Genomic DNA, 21,228 nt, shown 5'->3' on the forward strand with positions numbered 1-21,228 from the left:
AAAAAAAAAAAAAACAAAAAAAAAAACAAACCCTGCATCTCCTGCTTCGCTTGGGGATGTGGTGAGTATAGGAATAAGATGGCAAAGATAGGAGAGAAAGGTGGGCTGTGGAAGGGGGTGAGGGGGGTGGGGAGTGAGTGGGTGATACTCACCCCCAGGGTAGTATGCAGACAGTCTAGGCTCTCTGAATGTTAAACCTCGCCTCCTGCCAGACTCACTAAATTCCTGTTTTCCTTTGCAGGCTCCATCATATGACTCCCCAGCTCCCCCGTCACCAACTAATTTACATACTCTAACACTTCTTGTCTAATTTAGGACCCACATGTTTGCTCCTCTAACACATTACAGTTTCAACTCTTCATCTATTTCGGGACAGTGCTCTAAAAAAGCAGATCCTTGTGTATTTTTGGTCCTGACACTGTTTTGCGTGCCTTTGAGTATTGCAGCTCTGGCCTAAATATTTCAGTGTTCTTTGAAAGCTGAAATGATGCGACTAGAGGAATAATAGAGCATCCTCACGATGACAAATATTTAAAAGAAAGTAAACACCTCTTTGTCATCTAGCCTTCCACTTCCCCTCTCCTTCCACATGTCCCCTCGATTCCCCCCTCCTCCTTTATGTCCCTTCTCTACGCCCTACTTTCCAATGGGCCCAGTCAGGACGCCTGCACAGATGGCCCTGCAGCAGCCTGCTCTCCGAGTGGGAGCTGCTGGCATGGGAGGCTTTTTGGCCCTCTGCCCTTGCCATCATCCCCAGTCTCTACAGGAGCCTCAAAAGTGTATTGGCGTCCAGACTGAATGCCGAGGTATAGGGGCCGAGCCAATCTGGCTGCTTTAGCTGCACGGTGACTGCTTGGCACCGCTGACAGCAGAGAGAGCGCAAAATACCACACATATGTCTCCACACACGCTTCGCAACAAAATCTAACCAGCGTACTATTGTTGGTTAATGGAGTGTGTTTGGAGAGGAGTGGAGCTGAAAACAAACAAGTTCATTGTGTCTTGAAAAAACACATGCATGCAACACTTGCACCCACACAGCAGCCAAACACAGGATTGAGTTACAGTCAAGGCATTCCGGCTCCCCACCCATTCTCCAGCCTCCTATCTTTCTCTCTCTGTGGTACGAGGCTGACGGAGGTCGGGAATCACACTCCAGGCTCAACAGGGACGCACTCCCCAAATCCCTTTTATTGGAATTCCCCTGTACTGTCTGAGCAGGGTCATTCTGGCACCTGTTCCACATGCACCAGCTCCATCCCTCCCAATGTAAAAGCTCACTGGGGATTCTCCTCCGTGAACACACCCTGTGCATGCGTGTAGCCATCCTCATTCCAGAGCAAGTTCGAACACAGCTGCGCGCATGTATGTGTTTGGGTTTCTGTTTGTGTATGTGTTTGTAAAAGGGCTCAGGAAGTCAGAGTGTATCTAAGTCCAAGTGAAGTCATTCCTTCACTGTGAAAACAACCATCTGTCCTACTGTTCTCCATGAGGTGCGGCTGTGCTTCAGAGCTTCTTTTTTTTTAAGCACCTTGAACAAAAACAGGGAGAGGTAAAATCAAGATGCAAAGACTGTGTTACATGAGAGAAGCGGCACATGTTTAATCCCTGAAGTCAAACTATTACCTTGAAAAAATTTACATTTAGATGGAATCAAGATCAGCATTACACAAAACCGTCAGCCCGAGAGAAAGTCTGTGCTTTTGAGACCAACTTTAAAGGCTGAGCAACATCATCCACTGACTCCACTTTCAAACCACTTCACATGTGTGAAAAATGCACTTCTGAATCGATTTCCCCAAGTCTGGTGCAGATGAAAATGGTACACGAAAACGAACTGAGGGTCTCTGACATGTGATGGGTCTGGGCAATCTAACATGTTACTTAGAGATAATTGGAGCTGAGCAGAGATTGGCTCTTAGCGAGCACACAGCGCGTCTGAGCCTTGAGTGCCCTAAATCTGTCATTCACAATGGTCATAATGCTTTAAAAAACAGTCATGTATTATTCATAATATTCCAATTTACAACCAGCCCTCATAGGAACGCTCATTGGAGGAGAACAGGACATGAGTGATTTTGTCTATGTCCTAAATAGGCATAATTTTGTCTCAAGTGTCACTTAGGAGGAATTACCAGCTCACTAAGTGAATGGAAGAAATATGGAAAGGAAAAACAGAGTGGAGTGATTGAGAGCATCCAGACAGAAAGGCTGAATGAAACAATGCCAATTTGAAGCTACCTCAATGGTACTTTAAGCCCTTTTTTAAATTAGACGGTTCATCCAAAACACCCACTCAGCATTGTACTACTCTCAATTAAACCTGCACAATAACCACAGAAAACTAATGAGCGAAACGGCAACAGATGCAAATCTAATAACCAGACGTTACTAATTCCATCACGACTGTCTCCTCTCCCATTAAAGTACATCTATCTGTTCATTACAACCAGCATGTGCAGAGGCCACGCCAGTGTGTCACTGCTGATGTATGATGTCAGAGTACTCATTAGTGAAGGGGATTGCTTGGTCTGGTCTGTTCACGACTCATGCCTCATGTTATTTTGATATGATTAGAGACAGACAGAAGTACATGCTCCATTAATCTGCAACTGGTTGATATTTCGACATACACAGATTTCAAATCTCCATATCTCATTTTAATGCTTTCAGAAATAACACTATAACATGGTACATTCATGTACTATGAAATGGACTGATGACACATTCTCACTCTCTATGCATGGACCTCTGCTTGTAATGAGTGGTTCTATCATTTACAGCAACAGCCTGCCTGATGTTAACATACTTGCCATGATTGTGTTATCGATATCAAGACAGTGATTTTACTGGCACATTTTGTATATTGGATGCCTACACTGACAGCCTGCTTTTAAAATGGAACCCTGGTATTAAAGTAGATAATGATGGTACAGAGCTACTGTATACATGGGTTACATGGGTCAGTTTAGTTTTCAGCCCCACCTCAACCTAGAAACAATTCAAACCTTTGTCACATCTACATCTCAAATAGTGCTTAAATTTACTTGATATGGAAATCAAATTGCTTTGTAATGATTTTTTTGGATACCTTAAAGATGCTCCACCGAGCTTTCTCGTCAACAAACAAGAGATATGTTTACATTCAGTCATTGCCGCATGATTGATGTGTTAAATGCGTTTCCTTCCTGCATTTTTTAAAATAATTCTAGATCCTGTATTGTTACATCCATGTTTGCTATCTGGTGGTCTCTTTCTTTACTGCCTTTGAGGGTGCGCTGCTTTGCACACTTCTTTGCACATTATGACTCCAACAGTCAAGCAGCAAAATACTGTGACAGCAGCAGCATGTGTATTGCTTTGCTTATGTGTGTCGCACATGTGCACAATACAAACCAACAAAACTGTGACCGTTACATTAAAGACTCCTCCATAGTGCTAATAATGGTTGAAAACGCCACGCTACCTTCAATTTGTAGAATTAAAACATGATTTCTTACAAAACCCTTTGTTATTTAACAAAAGAATTAAAACATCTCAAATGCTAAATCCTGTCTAAACACAAGCAGCTGCACACAAACTTTTCCTGAATTAAACTGTGCCAATATCATGATTCAAATCAGAAACTGTCAAAGAATAAGTAAGGGAGAGTGTGAATCTGCTGTTGATACTTGTTGCAGACACAGTCAGTTCAATACCAAATAACATTTTGAAGTTTAATTGCAAGACAAACTACTAAAATACGTGTTGTTAAAAATTACGTTTGGAGACAAACTGGAGCCACATCATTATTCAGGTTTCCAGAATCTCACCAGCCTGATAAACCAGACACAGTTAAAACGTACTGTTCACATGATAAGACTGATTTCATTGCTGGGAGCCTATATGTGATGGAGTAATCTATATGCTTACTCCAGTGGTTTATTGAATACACCAGGGATCTAATCATATTCCATAATTTTTTTGACCCAGCCAATCCATACTCACAGACCATCAATAGCTGCCCATACGACAGCATGCAGGCCATGTGGAGGCAGCTAAGACCAGCTCTGGAGCGCACAGAGCGTTTCCATGGAGTCAAAGCTCCTGTTGGGAGGTAATTAGATGCCTGTTGAGTGCCCTCTGTGACACCCCCTCTCCTCTCTTTTATTCCATCAGAATTCCTTGACAAACACCCCCCCACCCCGCTTCCCCTGTCTTTCGCTCCTGTGACAGAGCAGTGGGCTGTGACAGAGTGATTCCACACATGAACCCTCTTTGCCTCGACCTGTCAGCGGGATCACTCTCATCATTCCCCATGTCAGCACGCAAAGGCTGCAGTGTAGCCAAAGGACATCCGACGGCCTGTCAGGTGCGCAGGCCATCGCGATGTTCTGTCCCTTTTTAAATGGAGCCCCTGCTGAGCTGCAGAGCTGTTTATGTAAGATGGGGGGTTGGGGGGTGGGGTGTCAAATATACTTGATAACCTGGTGGAAACGGTGGTCGAAACTTATCGAAGTGTGGTGATGCTAAATGGGGAAATTCCCAAATAATAAACAGGGATATTGATATGCTGCCTGCATAGAAAAGCTGCTGCCTATTTTTGGCTACTTATATTTTGTTTCCTTTTTTTGTTATGTAATTTCCCTAAACGGCCTTCTCTGAATTGACAAATGTCATTGCTTCAGCAAAAAAAAAAAACAGGAATAAAAGAATTTCATTCTCTGCTGACTGATCATCCATCCATTTAACCAACACAGGAGGTTGGGGGATGGGTGTCAAGCCCATTCCAGCATGACCAAGTGAGTGATCATTCAGTGAAAAAATGAAATAGAGTTGGATTGCTTCATCTGTGCTCAACAATCACATAGTAGAACAGAATTCAACATGCACACGTTTGCCACTAGGATGCTGTAAAGGATTCCTGTTTTGACTGCTCTGCCACAAGGCACTAGTGGAATTCTATCATGTCTGTAGAGTAGAAAAGCTATGAATCCTCCAAACACACACACACACACACACACACAAAAAAAAACCCCTTCCCCCATACCTCCATACACACACACAGTCATAAACCTTGTGGTGGTGATAAAGCTGTCATTGCTACCAGACTAACAGCTACCGTGTTTACCTCCCTGTCGACCTGCACCAGACAGACCCTGCCCTCTCTCTCTCTCTCTCTCTCCACAAACACACACTCAACACACACTCACACAATGACTGGCCTCACACTCTGGGAACTTGCCTCTCTCAATCTCCCGTCAAAGCGAACGATGCCCTCATTAACAGCACACCTGTTATTCTCTGCAGACTTGGCCTGAATTGGAGGGAACATGTGCCGTACTCAATGTCTGTACCTGCAGACTTGTTACCAGCGGCTTCTGACAGACCCCTGCTCCGGTGACTCATGTCTGTACAACCTGTACCTACTGTACTGTTAGAGCAAGCTGTCATTTCAATTCAAAACCATTCTATCGTTAAGGACAGGCAGGCTTTGTGGGCTCAGCACCGACAAGCTCGACTGAGTAGGTGAATCCAGAAGTAGGGGAATAAAGGGTCTTGACCACTGGAGGACTAAGTCAAGAGGTGCTAATGATGGCACTGGATCAAAATAATTTTTCTCCAGAGTGGGTGACATGCAGAACTGGAGAGAATCAAAGAACTGATTTACAGGTTTTTTTCCACAAAAGAAAGTAACTCAGCAGACATGACACAGAACAAAACAATGTTTGTTTTCCCCCATTCTGGGCATACAGAAGCAAACATACTGTCAGTGAAGGTGAGAGTGAGCAAATACACAGTTCCCAGGGTTGCATCCTAAACAGGGGAGGGGGGGTAAAACAAGAAAGACAAAGCTGGGCATGTGTTAAGAAGGAGGTGAGAGGGAGCTGCTGCAGCCTCCTGGTAGCTCCATGCTGAGAGAGCAGAGTCACGAAACATGATGCCCCAGTCCAGTGCTTCACTCCTGGGGGTAGGGAGGGAGGGAAAGACAGAGAAAGGAGTGGGGGGCTGGGAGGTGCAGCCTGGGTGAGTGGTGGAGGAGACCAGAGCCGAGGATGCGGGAGCAGAAGTGCCTTAACTGGTCATATAAACAACCCGGGCTAGAATTTCTCCCCACCCAAACCGGTTTCTGACACAGCCGGTTTTACTTTCATGCACCTTGCAGTAAGCTGCAGGAGACAGATAACAAATCCTTTTGGTTTGTATTGGTAAGCTATGCAAGCTGCTACATCGCCTATGGGTGAAAAGGCTGCTTACCACCTCTTGGGTGCTTGCAGTGGATGATGCAGATTTTTTTCATTCCTGGGAAAAATAAGTAAAATGTCAACAGTTCCACACCTGTTCATTCTGTCCAGCCTCTCAGAGAAAAAAAACAACACAGACACTAGAATTAAATGTACACATACAGAAGTAGACTTGATAAGAGCCAGGGAGTGTTTGAGGAAAATCAGCAGTGAGTTTACAAAGAGGCTTTACTCTCCCGTTGATACACGTTAATAATTACACAAAACGAGATAAGCTTCACATCATGCAGTCAACTAATCAAACCCAGTCTACAACAGTAGAACATGTGACATTAGTCCGAGTTATCAGTGGCTACAGTATTTGTTTTCAACGCGATCTACCGAATATCACAATGTCACCTGCCCACAAATCTCATATTCTCTCCTGTAAATGTGTCAGAAGCGTAAGACGCAGTGAATCCAGCTCCTAAACTGAGCTGGTTCCTCTCACACGCCCTTTAAACAGACCTGCACACCGCTGACTCACGCCACAGGCTGTGATGCTTTCATCGTAGTAAAGTGGGCGCGAGCGGCGCCACAGTGTTTCTAACACGGTCAGGAATCATGATGTCATCACTGTTGCTAGTAAAAGTTCCAACTGTGACGACACAGTATTCCAGTCACAATACATAGAACGTGCGAGAGGAAGGTTGATTATGAAGCATTCTAACATCTCTCTCTCTCTGTCTCTCTCACACACACACACTGGCTGTGGGTGTGAGCGCAATCTCAATATGCTAATATGGTAGTAGTGGGGTAACCTTGCTTTTACACGCTACTTACCTGCACTACACTGTAATCCCCATCTTTGATCCGACTTGTATTCGATGTCAAATCAGTAAAACTGCCGCTCGATATTCCGAAATTAATTAGCGTCTATACAACAGCCTGTTCAACTGGCATCAGTGGGAGAAGTAGCGCCGGACTCCAGAGGCACAGGCTGACTGATATTAAGTGGAGAAAATGCCTGTTGATAAAAGCTTGTTAAATGTCCTGGCTCTGGACAGGTCTTCCACTGGGTGAACAGCGGACACAGATGGAGAACTGACGCCGTGAAAAAGTGCGTCCCTGAAGGCGTGGCGACCGTCCTGTCCTGCGCCACGGAGACACGGCGGACCGCACAAAACATCCACACGTCCTCGGAGCAAGTGATTAGCCAGAGGAGAGGAGAGGGAACTACTCACACTCTGGTCAAGTAAGCAAAAATATCGTGACTTCCGTTTCGTTTTTTTCCTTTTCAAAATAAGATGCTCGCTGACGAATAAGAGCTGCATTCAAGCACGCCTGAATTACCTTGGACAACTCCACTGCCTCATTTGGAGGCTTTAGGGCGGAAATGAGCTTTGGGCAACTATTCATATAGCCACAAACAACATCCTGTGTACTACATCCTAGCAGCACAGTCGGCATAAGATAAACTTATTCTATAAAGCCTATTAAAGCTATTCTTTAGCTGGATTAGTTCAGGGCCCATTTAAAAGATCTTGCCAGTTTAGTTTCATTTGAGATTGTTATTATGACGTGCTTATACCCAAAAATATTCACAGATAATCATCTTACCACACTACCACCATCAACCATTCACACAACGGACCTCAGGTGTTTGAGGCCCCTAAGGCAGCAGTTTGCCTTGCTCAGTTTGCCCAGTAGGTAATACAGGTTTGACCGTCAAGATCTCATCGCATACATAGAAATTTGCAGCATTTTGAAATTTTTGACAGCATTACTCTTACTATCGACAACATTTAGTGTTTTATCATTTCCAGCTCTTATTTTGAAGGTAAAACTGACTTCCGGCAGTATATTGTAGTATCTCTGATGCTGATGCTGCCGTGGGCAGATTCGGTCTCTCGCTCGCTCTCTCCTCTCTACAGACAGGCACGCATGCAAGCACATGCACGTAAAAACACACACACACACACACACACACACACACACACGCTCCAGTCACAGAGCTCTGCTGCTTCAAGCACTCTCTGTCATTTTACAGGACTGTAGACTGCAGCTCTGTTTCACCTGACAGAACTATTTCAAGACAATGAAAAGACATCTCTGTGTACTGTACATCTAGTGCATTTCCATGCACTGGGGCAAATGTCAGTCACTGTGAAAGGCTGTGAAAAATGCAGGATTACACTTTACCATACTGATCTCAAAACCAATGTCAGAAAAAAGTAATGAATGTTGATTTACTATTCAGAATTTCTCTGGCTGGCTAATGAGTCATCCCATTATACACAAGCTCCAGACCAGTGAGGTTATCCTAACAGTCGTGGGAAGATTACAAGAAACAGTGAGCACTCTTTTCATTTGTAATCCCCGGGCAAACCTTCTTCCATTAACACAGCCTGAGTGACACTCACTAACCGTGACCCCTGAATGAAAAGGGCCATCTCTGAGTATGGAAATAAGACTCTAACATCAGAGCCAGGCTCTATTTTCATTAAAACCAGAGTTAATTAATACCATTAACCCAATTTACAACAACAATGAGGGAATGTCCAAAACCTCCCTAATGACTGGGGATGAGAAGCTGGAATGATGGGTTAAGGGAGTGGGGCGTTGGTACTCTGGCCGCTACTGTCATCGTGTCTTTTTGCAAGATTGTGATGTAAGTTATTGGAGGGGAGTAATTAATTTGAAGGGAAGTGTCGCAGAGACAGTGGGGGGAGAGGTAGACAGAGAGAGAAATAATTAAGAGGATGAGATTCAGAGTGGTAAAGGTCCTTGTTGGGGCCATGAGGGGCTGTATGTGAGCTGTTGTCCCTGGAGCTTTGATGCCTGCTGCTGGGCCTTCTGGATGAGGGAAAGGATGAGGCTGACATTGCAGCAGAGGACAGAGATAAAACTCTCTGCCACTTACACACACACACACACACACACACACACACACACATGCTGCAGCAGGTGCAGAGGATCCTGCTACAGTGAACTGTGAGAATTGAGCAACATGTATGCATATTATGTCATTCTTAACACATACTCAAACACACACAAGCACACACTTAATTTGTCACCTGTACACAGACTATATTGACTTACATTAGTTCCACAGAGTTATCTTAAGCTTAAAGAATAATTCTGATTTATTACAACTTCAGAAATTGGTTTTGGCCCTTACCTCTATTCGTTATGATAACACTGTACCTGCTGAGATAGAGAATGCAGTATCATCACTCAAAAAAAAGTCAGATGGAGCAAGAAACCAGCTCAGAATCTTAAAGATTTTGCCCATATTTAGTCCAGTGTTGGCATTCAGTGCCAGTGCAGGAAGAAGTGAGGTGAAAAAGTAAGGGTGTGCATGCTAAAGACCAGACCTTGCCTCCTGTTGCAGGTCTGCAACTCACTTTTGGATGTAAAAATAAATGTTGACAATCCAAGGTTTTGCAGAATAGTTCATTGCAGATGTTCTTGTCTGGTGAAAAGGTGTGCAAGAAACATGATTAGATGATGAGACCAGTGGTACGCAAATTGAGAGTATAGCTAAATTACCTTCCACATTATCTGGGGGTAAAATCAAACGTGAGTGCATGACAAATATGGGGAAGAATTCTACAGCAGGCCAAAGCTGAAACAGAATGTCTAACTGAAACTATGATATTTTATCACCTTTGTTTTGTCTTTCAAATATGTTTGAATATGGGTTTATTTAAAACATGAATGCATATTTAATTGCTTGTGTTTCTTGCTCTGGTGGACTTTTTACAGATCATAGATCTCAGCAATGAATTTGATGAGAACAAAGTTATTGTAATTGATAGAAATAATTGTCAAACTGACAAAAAATTGATCCAAAATATGATAAACATTTAATCTTTAACTGCCTGATCTTACCTCTCACCCTGTTAACCAAAAACCAAACGTCCTAATGCTAAATTTAATGCTTGCAGCAACTGAGTGTTTTTCCCCTCACGGACAGGTGGTTTCCCAGTGTGACAGTGTGAACATACGTGGTTAATACAAGTACACACACAGACACCCACACATGCACATACACAATAATGACTCAGCTGGCACACGAGGAAGCACACAATAGGGTCAGTTTGTTTATGAGGATGTTTGTCAGTGTTTCAGATGTTGGCTCGCCTGCTCTGCCTCGCTAATCTTTGCCATTTTCATAGGCTAGTTCCCCTTGTTGTGCATGTGTATGTGTAGGTACTTGAGCAGAGGCCTCAACTAATCATTACACAACAGAGCTGTGTTGTGATGCCCCTGCACATGCGAGAAAAGCTCCTGTTTTAGTTTCCAAACAGCTTTTACTAGAACAGCAGAGCAAGCAGACAGAGGCGCGTTCAAATGTTTCACAGTGCCTCTGCTCCCCACTTTCCCCTCGCAGGCTCACATCATACAGTGAAGGTGTTGCAACAGCATCGGTGATGGAGGCTGATTGCAGCTTTCAGACTCGCAATGTCTCAAAGTTTGTTTGCCTGCCCCCCCCTTTTCAAAATCATTTGCATGCAGTATGTAACACCCGCATTGCGCCTTTATCAAAAGCTGTTGCTTGGTGCCTGCATTGGGGAACCACGTCCCAGAGCAGTGCTGTTAATAAACTTGACAGTCACAGATCAAATCAAGCACTAACAGCCAGTGTAAGTGAGAATGCTGCTTTCACAAACGCAGTCTTCGCAGAAAACTGCAGCGTTCAACGATGATGAAGACGTTTTAGGAACATGGCTCTGAAAATTCTTTCATTTAGGCTCAGGCCAAAAGTAGCTGGGAACGGTGGAGGTGACCTTGTTAAAATTCAAGTTATTACAAGGGTACTGATTGACCCAAAGACAATCTCTCTCACAGAGCAAAGAATATATTTTAGGACCTATTCTCTCTTTTTCCTCTGATCTCTCTCTCACTCCTTGTTGCTCTTTAGTCTTTCTTCTTCTCTCTCTTTCCTCTCCCCACCTCTCTTTCTCTAACAACCCTATTTCCTTGGCTCTGCTGCAGGGCCCAACATGCCTTGCCAGGAGCATACTCATTATTTATGCCACTGAAAATGTAGCAAAACAACATGAAATTGCTTTTGCATCTGTTACAAATATAAATCACTTCCTTCCTAATGGGGCTATAAGTTCTACTAAACAAATTAGTTTTCACTCTAATACTACAAACACACTCAGCTGTGCAGTTTGACCCTGTTAATCCTGCTGTATGTGGGAAAAAAATGGTTTTATCACTCAAGGAAGCCAACCTATGATGTAACATGAGGATGTTCTGGTAAAGACTGTTCAGCAATACTTGTCCTGTGTGCAACAGGACGGACAGACAACTAGTTGCCAGAGTTTGAGTGGGAGGAAGGAGAGAAAAGAGACGAGGCATTCAGGAGAGATAGCTACACTGAAAAGCATGAATAGGAAGTTCAAAGACTTCACAGGACAGACTCCTGGAGGCTTTGCTTGAGAGTTGAGAGACCTTTGCTGTCTGTCATTTGTTGGTCCACTGCTACTTGTGAAGAACGCAAGCTGGCCAAAGTGTTGTTAGTGCCAGATCCCAGTCTAGTCTGCCACCCTGGCCAATCAGTCGTCATTTTCCCCAGGCGCCTCTCTGTCTCCTTGGGCGAATGGCTCAGTCTGTACACCACCCGTCCCGTGTGCCCCCCCCCCTTTCAGAAGAGGGGGATAAACAGAATGAGGTGACAAAACAAGAACACTCTTTTGTGGTGTTTGAAGAGGAAAAGGGAGGGTTGTCTGTCCCGTAGGCCCCCCTCTGGCAGGCAAATCTGGAAAGTAGTAGGAACTGAGCAGACACAATAACAAGGCCTGAGAGACCCACAACAAGTGTGAGAATACTGTGTTCCACACTGAGACAAAGAGGGTCAGAACACTGATCTGGAGTTGATGACACAGGTATATAAAATGTGAACGGTTGCTGCATATACTGACTCCATACCACTGGACCAGTGCCTTTAGATTCTGAGAGCATCAGCAGGTACACTGAATGAAGGAAGCGATTCAGTCAATCAAGCACAACTGATTATTCCCTATGTCCTGCCTTAGTTATGCCTGTCAAGCGTTCAGTACACAGGTGGGAGCTTTAACACTCAAGATTCTTAGTCATTTTTGGAACAATGAGTCTTTGAGTTCACCTAAATATAGACAAACGAAGGCGTTTAACTCTTGCTGATAACTGTCATTGTTGGCTTTAATTACAACTCTTACTGGCGGGTTTTTTGGATAGTGAATGGGCTGGGATTGCTGAAGCATAAACATCCTCAAATCAGGCCGGAGTTGCTAATGTTACTCAGAACTCTGATAGTGTATCATCCAAGACTGGCTCATAGTCAGTAGATAAATACTTGCAAATGAATGTACCAGTCATGAAGGGAGCTTTTTTTATGTTACCAGTAAACCCACAAAATAACACTTATTAATAACACAATTAGCAAATGATATACTGCTAGGCTTTGGAAGTAACTGTAGGTTAGCATTACTATAGGTAGTAACTTTGTTAGCTTATGTTTTCCTCTTACATAAAAGCAGACATACATTCCTTATGGTTCTGCTCTTGTGCTTTTGGTTTTGGAAGGACTCAAAAAAAAAAAAATCTAAAAATTGTTGTTATATTGAGAATTACTCTTACTGATGCATCCCACTTCTGCATACAGAGAAATACAAAGCTTGGCATGCCTACAGTTACTCAGCTATGACTAGACAGTCGCTGTTCGGGGGAAAGGGATAGCAAACAGTTAATACAGTAATCAATGAACCATGAGTTGTTTCCTCAGAATTACTGTTCGCTTAATTATGCTGATACACAAGGGGAACTTTAGACAAAGAGAATAACTGACAACAATTGTCAGACATCCTCATTTAGAGACTTCATTTAGGTCTGAACATTTTATAGAGCTCGAGCAGAAATCGGAGAACCAGGCATTTGATCAAGTGTATAGCTATATACGTATAAAATGTGAGTGAGCAAAGAAAGTTTCTTACATGTCAAAACTTGACAAACTTTTTCGCCATCAAGTGGTATCTTCTAAATCTAGGTTATATTTGGTTTCTGGGGCATCACTTCTTAGGTTTCTGTGTGTGTTTTCGAAACCATCCCAAGCCAAGTTGACTCTCTGTCAGTAAGGAGTTCTGAAATACAAGCTATCTGAGTGTGTATCTGTGTGAAAGCTCAAAAAAGAGCTGTCCCATGTTTGTTGTACAGAAAGTACATCACAAAATTGTCAAACTTATTTTTTTTTCCTGGTCTTTAGGGAACACATTGGTATTTTCAGCCTTTCCCCTTCCTCCCATCAGCTTGTGTACAGGCTGATAAATTGATGGTAATTCAGAGGACAATGTATCAGCTGTGCACAATGATTGCAGTGCAGTTAAAGAGACCGAAGGTGTCTGTGTGTCTGTTGCCAACACTGAGGAATGCACAGATGTTTGATAGCATGTAGGTAAATCACACCAGGGGGAGAAAGGAAGGAAGAGGGAGGGAGAAACACAAGGAGGAGAAGAAAGTGATTGCAACAGTTTTTTTAAAATGACTGTATTAGTAGAGGTCTTGGTGATTCAGTGTGACATCTTTAACCCTCCACCGAGTGTGTGTCTGAGGGGGGGTATGAGAAAGCTTTATCGTGTTGAGTTTTCTGTGCTCACCTGCGCACGCTGCCACCTGTCATTAACAACCAGAGAAAACTGTGATGACAAGCATCTATTCACAGACTCATCCTCCCACACAGCACTTACCCCTGCTATTCCATCAAAGAGGAAGATGTAATTAATGATGTCGTTGTCATGTATAGTGTATGCATGAATGTCAATCACATGCTGAGTTTTCAAGCAGTGATTACAATCCTTCTCATGTTCGCTCCCGCCGTGGAGGGGTCTGTCTGCGTTTAGCCTGCTCAGGACAGAGCTCCTCAAATGGGCTACAGGACTTTGCTACTCTCCCTGTGGTGCTGGGATCAGCAGGGTACAGAGGATTACACGGCCACGTAGAGAGAGAAGTGCTCTCTGTTCTAGACTTTGGGTTCAAGACACCTGGTGTAGCTTAGATTGACAACAACAAATAAAGCTCCATCAGAACACATAAAAAGAGATTGGAGACATTCTCGTATACTGAACTCATTCAAGTTGAGGGATCTTCAGGGTTATAATATTCCCCAGTTTTCAGACAAGAGAGGGATTATTTGATGTTTCAGTTGACATCTGCGCTCCTCATCAAAGACACAGACGCACAAACAACACTGATCCAAATCCATGTCAGCTGCAATATTTAGCACGACTAAGGGGAGAGGCTGTGTAGTCTGGTTTGACAAACAGCCTCATGAATCTTTTCTGTTGTTTGCTTGTGCATACAATAATTTTAGGGTGTGAGAGTGTTTTCTTTGAGCTGCTCTGATACGGTTGTGCCTGACAGTTTCTGACATGTGCCATGTCTTATGCTGACACTGAGATTGAGAGAAAGGATATGGGACTGATTGGTTCAAACAAGGTCATTGTGAAGCTCCAGGAATCAATGTTGACAGCTTTGGTCCTGGCATCATGTATCTCCCAAGGCTTCAGAGCACACACTGTACATACTGTGTCTCATTCTTTACAAAATATCGCAGCTTCAGATCAAATAAGAAGAGCATTCAGAGTTGCCTAATACAATGACTTGCTTGTTATACATTGATTCCTTTTCAGTATCAGCTTTACAACAGAATGGATGACACATGAACTTCTGATATGATAACGGCACTAAAGGAAAAGTTAAGGAATATAATTAATTTCTTACAATTCAATCTTTCAACTTATAGTTTGTGCCTGTACCAAATTTTATGACAAACCATCAAAGTTGTTAAGAAATTTCCCTCAAAACCACAAATGTCAACCTGATAGTGGCGTTAGTGGTGGGGCTTACCAAAGTCAGTGTGACTTATCCTCTGGGGACCATGAGAATAAGTCTGTGCCAAGGTTCACAGAACTTTATACAATAGCTGTTGGCATGTTTCAGTCTGTACCAAAGTGGTGGACTGGTCGACATAATATTCCCAAAGTCACACTGCTAGCATGGCTAAATACTATGCTAATACTCGCTAAACAAAAATAAAGAGAAAGGCCACAGTTTATTCTATACAGTTTCTATGCAGATTAGTGATACAACCTAAGGGTCATTACAAAAAAATTGTCGACACTGATGGTTAGTAGACTTTCAGTGTCGTCTTGACAAAAGGAAATTTCAAGGTCCATATAGTGGCTGAGCGTTCAGTCATGTGACATTATCTTTGCCCAATTGTCATCCATTGCTCCTGTTCTGCCTCTGCGGTTTAGCATGACTTTTAACATAGTCCAGTCAATGCTGTGAGAAGCTCTTGAAAAACAACAGTCATTTCCTAGTGAAATGTTTCAGAAATCATGGATTATTGTTTGGTTGATGAATGTCATATACATGATGAGAGCATTTAGTTATTATGAACTTTCACAGTTGCATTCCTTATGTTTAATAAAGGTCTGTAAAAGAGAGACTCAGGGATCTCACATATACCTGAATCTCAGTGGGAGGTGTAGTTATTCACTTATTCCCACTGCTCCTCATCAGCATGTGAATGACGTTTCCCCTCTTTCTTCCACTTATCTGTCACTCATTCTGCAATTAAATATTTTCGGCATGAGGGCTTAAAAGATGGCCAGGAGGCTACAGGATCGCTTTGAGAGTGCTGAGCTCTTTATATTCATATTGAATGGCTATTACTGATCACCTCTGGCTTTCCTCTTCTTTCTTCAGCACACTGAATCACCTCATAACACTTCCTTCATCCTCATCTATTCATCTTACTTTCGATTGTTTTCTTTTTCTCAGGTCCGCACCTTTGAGCCATGCCTTTTATTCCTTAAGCTTTTCTTACTGAAACCCAACAAAAACAACATTTTTATTTCACTTTTTTGTTCATTTTCTTTAACTTTCTGCTTTAGCCACATGCAATTTTGTCTGTTTAACTGATATAACTAGTTTTAAGGTGCATTTAGTAAATGTCCTGGATGTGTTAGATACTCTGAGCTATTTGTATTGGCTTGACTGTGCATACAATTTACTTTAAGAGCTCTTATTTCTGAAGGCACAACTAAAACCAGGAGCTTTGATGTGAGTGCTATTTATCCAGGAACCTATGACCAATTTTTCAAGACATTACTTGAAAGGAACAGTGAAGCTATTTCTGTCTCAAACCTGGACGTTGCTCAGTTTTAAGATGACGGATTGGCAAGCATGTCACTGGATGGGACTGAGCAAGTCCCACACACAACAGAGAGAAATGCAACTTCACATGCAAGATACTCAGTCCAGGTGCATCTGAATTAACAACAGACTGATGATAATGTGAATAAAGACAACCTTTACCCCATTATCATTCACTGTTTTATCTTTCTTGTCATCAAATTTGATCTCTATACCTTCCTTCCTGCTGTCTGTCCTTACATTCTTATTGATCTTCCATTCTTTCACGACCAGAGGCTCCAAGAGGCGGCCTGATTGACAGGCCTGTGCTCTGTCTCCGCTGGATAATACCCCTCCCACCTCTCCCGTTGCCTGGGTGACAGATGGGTTTTCTCTGCCAAAACACTCTGTCTCCATCTCTGTCACCTCAGATTGGTGAGTGGAGCGGGAGAGAGGAGGGGTATGTGAGACTCAGTCAATCCTACACGTCCCCTGACAAATGACAGTGCTACAGACAAACAGTGTACAGTGAGTGTTCGTTTATGTTTCCGACTGCGACAGTGTCTCATAGTCTATCACACTCTGCTCGACACCAATCTTGCACACTCTTCTCTGGCTGGAGTGTTAGCTGACAGAAAAAGCAGGCCAGTGCCTGTGAGGGCCTGTCTGTGATTCACAATCATAATATTCCTCCGCTCTGCCGTACAGGGCGCTCAAGCACAGTGCTCTGGCTGCCTGCATTATCAAAGGTAGGAGTCTCTGATTCAAAACCAACTAGAACAGGTCAAAAAACAGCCTGGAGGCAGCTACTTCTCCAGCTAAGGCGACTCTCATTTTGTATCTCTCTCTCTCTCTCCCCTTCCCCTCTTCTGTCGGGCTTTCTCTTTGTCACTACGCATCAGCTCTGACAGTGTTGCTATTAGCACAGTTCATCATTCACACAGGCAGTGCCCATGGCACAATTGGGCCAGTGCCAAATGAGATGGATGACATCATACATTGTGTTTGTCGCCAATCCAATCAGGCTCCCAGACGCCAATGTGGAGCCTTGGACATGATTAGCGTTGAGCCCATGACATCATCCTACAGTCAGTTTCCCCTATGGAGGCACTGACATCATCCAGCGTGAGTCGATCATTAGAATCACTGGTGTTTAATAATCTGTTTTAGTGTCCTCAGTACAGTAATGATTACAGGTGCTGGATCACTCCTGAAAGAGTTGGCATTTATCACACTGAACCAGGTGTGAAGAATGACTCATATCTAGACTGTGTATGTGCTGTTGCAAAATAAGCTGGTGCGTTCAGACACTCAAACATGCGAGTGTGAACATGAGTAAAAGCTAAGCGAGAAGAAGCTGCCGTTGTTTCTGGCATCTAACCTGTCCTTACAAATGCAATCGGACCCGATCCTATGCTGCAAAATTTGTGTCTATCCCATCGTATCCTATTGATCTGATCCAGTCCTATCCTATCGATTTGATTACACCACAGACTATCCCATCCTATCATCCTATACTATCCAATCCTGTCTTAATCCACTGATTTCAACCCCTTTCCCACTTTAGTCTCTCCTTGTCCTATCTATGAAAAAAATGACTATTCAAAGTCTCACAAAAGCTTATTTTGCCGTGTTGTCTTGCACTGTATTGTTCAGTGGCTCTGTTACTTTGTCAGTCCACTGTATGCTGTAGTGTAATATGTCTGTGTAACATTACTACACAGATATAAAACATAGAAATTGGCATAGATTTAAAAAGTCATATTTCAACTTAATTCACCTGTAGAGGGGGTAGACAAACTGATCTCACTTTTATTAGATAGGACTCTTGGTTTTGGAATCCAAACACGATAGTTCACTGTTCAGAGAAAGAAGACAGTGGAGCCTCTCTAATGTGACAGGGACCTTTAGAGGAAGATGTGGCCAAAACTTCCTCCCTCCCTCCCTCCGCTCCTCCCTCCATTTCAGCAATCCAAACACCGCTGAGTCTCTACTCCCATGCTCTGTTAACACTGGCCTCCAGTCCATCCTGACAGGGTCTCCTTGGAGACCACTCACGCATACATACACATGTGCACACACACATGCACGCACACCTATGAGAGCCATCTGAGAATAATGGTGTGTGACATTACCTCATCGGACTTTACACACAAAATGCACACACCAAAACACACACAAAGTAATCAGAGTCAGCAGAGCCTATCAGCTTCCCGAGGGTTACCTCACCCTGTAGATGTCTTACACAAGGCCGCAGGGCAGTTCAGTCAGTCCAGTCGGCCCAAACACACACATACACACACACAACACACACACACACACACACACACAGGCTTGCACTGTTTGTAAGGTGTATATATGTATGTGTCTTTATCTGGTATGTGTGTAGTTTTTGTTTTGGCACATTCCTGCATTCATTATAAGCACGCATATTCAGTCACAGTGTATTTACTGTATTTGTGGGTACACTGGCTGCTGAGTCTAACTAAGCAGTGGATTACTAATGCATCTTCCTATTAAGCCTTGTCTTCTGTTAGACCTCTGCAGCGGTAACAGTAGCGGAGCCCTACAACACACCACATACTGTAGATTTTTGCTTGTCTTCCTGTCTTTGAAAGAGGCTGACATTCTGAAAATGAAAAAAATAAAATAAAAATCTGGGGAAAGGCTCAGAAGATTTCCCTACAGAAAGAGGTGAGTTCCCAAGGGGAGATAAAAAAGCAGCACACTGCTGAAGAATGGATGACAAACAATATTGGAACGTGTGAACAGGCGCACACGTTGACAAAGACAATCAAACAAGAACTGGCATACAGTGCTCATCAAGCTTTTATCATGTGTACTTGTTCCTGTGAGATCACAGCTCAGAGGTCATGTCCTCATCTATGATTGGGTCAGGATACAACAGAGATAATGCTCTGAAAGTCTGTCACCGCTACACAAGACCACAAAAACTCTCATGTGCTGTTATGACATTTACTGGTTTTGCCTTCTTATTTTGTTTCCCACTATATTGTTGGACCTTGTTTTTTAAACTTTGCTCTCCCCCCGTTTTTTCTATATTTGAGGTGAGCACCTTATCTCCCTGTTCAGAGCCAGACATGTGATAGATGAAGCAGACGAGGGAAGGGGGTGAGACACCGAGCCCGTCTACAGCGATAACGATGGAAGAACCAGGTGGACAAGTGTGACGGCTGGATTAGTCATGAGGGAACGGATACCTACACACACACACACACACACACACACACTCTCCATACATAAACATGCATGCACAGCTGCATCCTGTCAGATTCACCAGCGGTTCACCCCTTCTGTTCAGCAGGTATGTGACATGTTTAATTATGGGTGGATAATGAACATCATTTCAGATGCTCAGACATGGTGAGTGGTGTGTTACTGCATGAGGAGAACGCTTCACTGGTTATACCTGTGCCCTTATGATCCGTCAAGACTTGGATAGGTCTAGACATGCAAACGCACACAGACTCAAATATTGCCTCCACGGTATGGTTGGTGATCGAGAGCTAGTTATTAATTAGACGTGGTTCTGAATGAGAGGAATTTGTCCAAAGAGATATTCTCTGATTCCATGCAATGGATCTGGAGAGCAGTTGTCTGTCACTGGTAACAGATGCACAAAAATACAAGTGTAGTCTTTACAATATGACTCAAGTGTTAATTAGAAACCACAAAATGTAGTAAAGATGCAGCCAAATATGATCACTGCTCAAAATAATTTGACTTAAGATAAATAAAATGCTGTTAGAGTAAAATAAAATATCCCATTTTTACCATAATGACCGAGTTCAACATGATTCAAGCGAATGTATTTTAGCTTGCTTTGATCTTGGGGTGAACAAAGCACTTACATACGAGATGAAATAAAAAGTGGCAACAGTCACATTCTAGCAATATTCCACCAGCACAACTGTTACCCAGGGGGATTTTGTCAGCATTCAACAATGACACTCAAATAGAATGTATTATCAAAGGTGAGGGATTGTGGGTAATATTTTGAACATGAAATTTACCACACAAAGCACATTTCTGGCTGCGACACATTCCGGTGACTGTCCTGGTAGTTGCTAGTCAGCAGCGTATGTATCAGTGTTTCTGACAGCATCCTATCAGTACGAGTAGGAAATAAGCAAAAAATGTGCTCTCTGCTGTGAAAGTGCCTCAGTATTAGAGTGTCATGTCCACAGAGAAATCCATACAGACCCTATAAGACAGGGACAAAAGGGTGGACTGACAGCAGGAATCCAACATTCATTTAGTCTCATAAAATTCAGGCAATGTACATGTCCACACATGGACAAAGACATTTCATTAAAGCCATTTCTTCAGCCAGGGATATAGAGTCCCACTTATGTTGGTTATAGTTTGTCATCTGTGACATCTGTGGCTTTACATTACCAGAGAATCCATAGTCCACAGATTAGTATATAAAACTGTCTTCTGGAATATAAAGGTCACAGCAGCAGCGCTCCAAGTCATGGACAGCTGCAGAAAACTCTTCAGGGGCATTGAGTGGGTGTACGTCTGTGATCCTCTGAGTAGAGTACATTATGCAAAGAGAGGAGCCATAAGAGTGCTGCTACAGTATGACTCACAGATAGCACAGTCTGTTTTAGGATTATTTTGTGTATGTCTGAAATGCCTGTGTGTCACCTTCACCGTGCCCCAGCACGCGCTGCGCACCTTTGCTGTTGTTTTAGCTACAGAAGTGGCTAGTTATCCCTCATGGGGACTCAAACCAGATTCTCTTAAATGCACTTTTTAACAAAGCAACCTTCACCAAAACTCAGCATTACAGTCTCATGTTGTGAGCTAT

The 21,228-nt window shown here is 43.1% G+C and overlaps 1 protein-coding gene across 3 annotated transcripts in view; it reads right to left on the reverse strand.

Annotated features, from left to right (window-relative positions):
- Positions 1 to 21,228, reverse strand: part of LOC108899197 (ras-GEF domain-containing family member 1C) — a 56,772-nt gene that overhangs the window by 14,025 nt on the left and 21,519 nt on the right. Inside the window, exon 1 of one of the 3 annotated variants that reach the window (XM_018699500.2) lies at positions 7,047 to 7,557. The exons of the other annotated variants lie outside the window; for them this stretch is intronic. The gene's annotated coding sequence lies outside the window, so the exon portion shown is untranslated. Of the gene's footprint in view, positions 1 to 7,046; positions 7,558 to 21,228 lie in introns of those variants that run through there. 3 annotated transcript variants of the gene reach the window in all.

This window comes from Lates calcarifer, linkage group LG8 (assembly GCF_001640805.2).
Source record: "Lates calcarifer isolate ASB-BC8 linkage group LG8, TLL_Latcal_v3, whole genome shotgun sequence".
NCBI classification, from domain to species: Eukaryota; Metazoa; Chordata; class Actinopteri; family Centropomidae; genus Lates; species Lates calcarifer.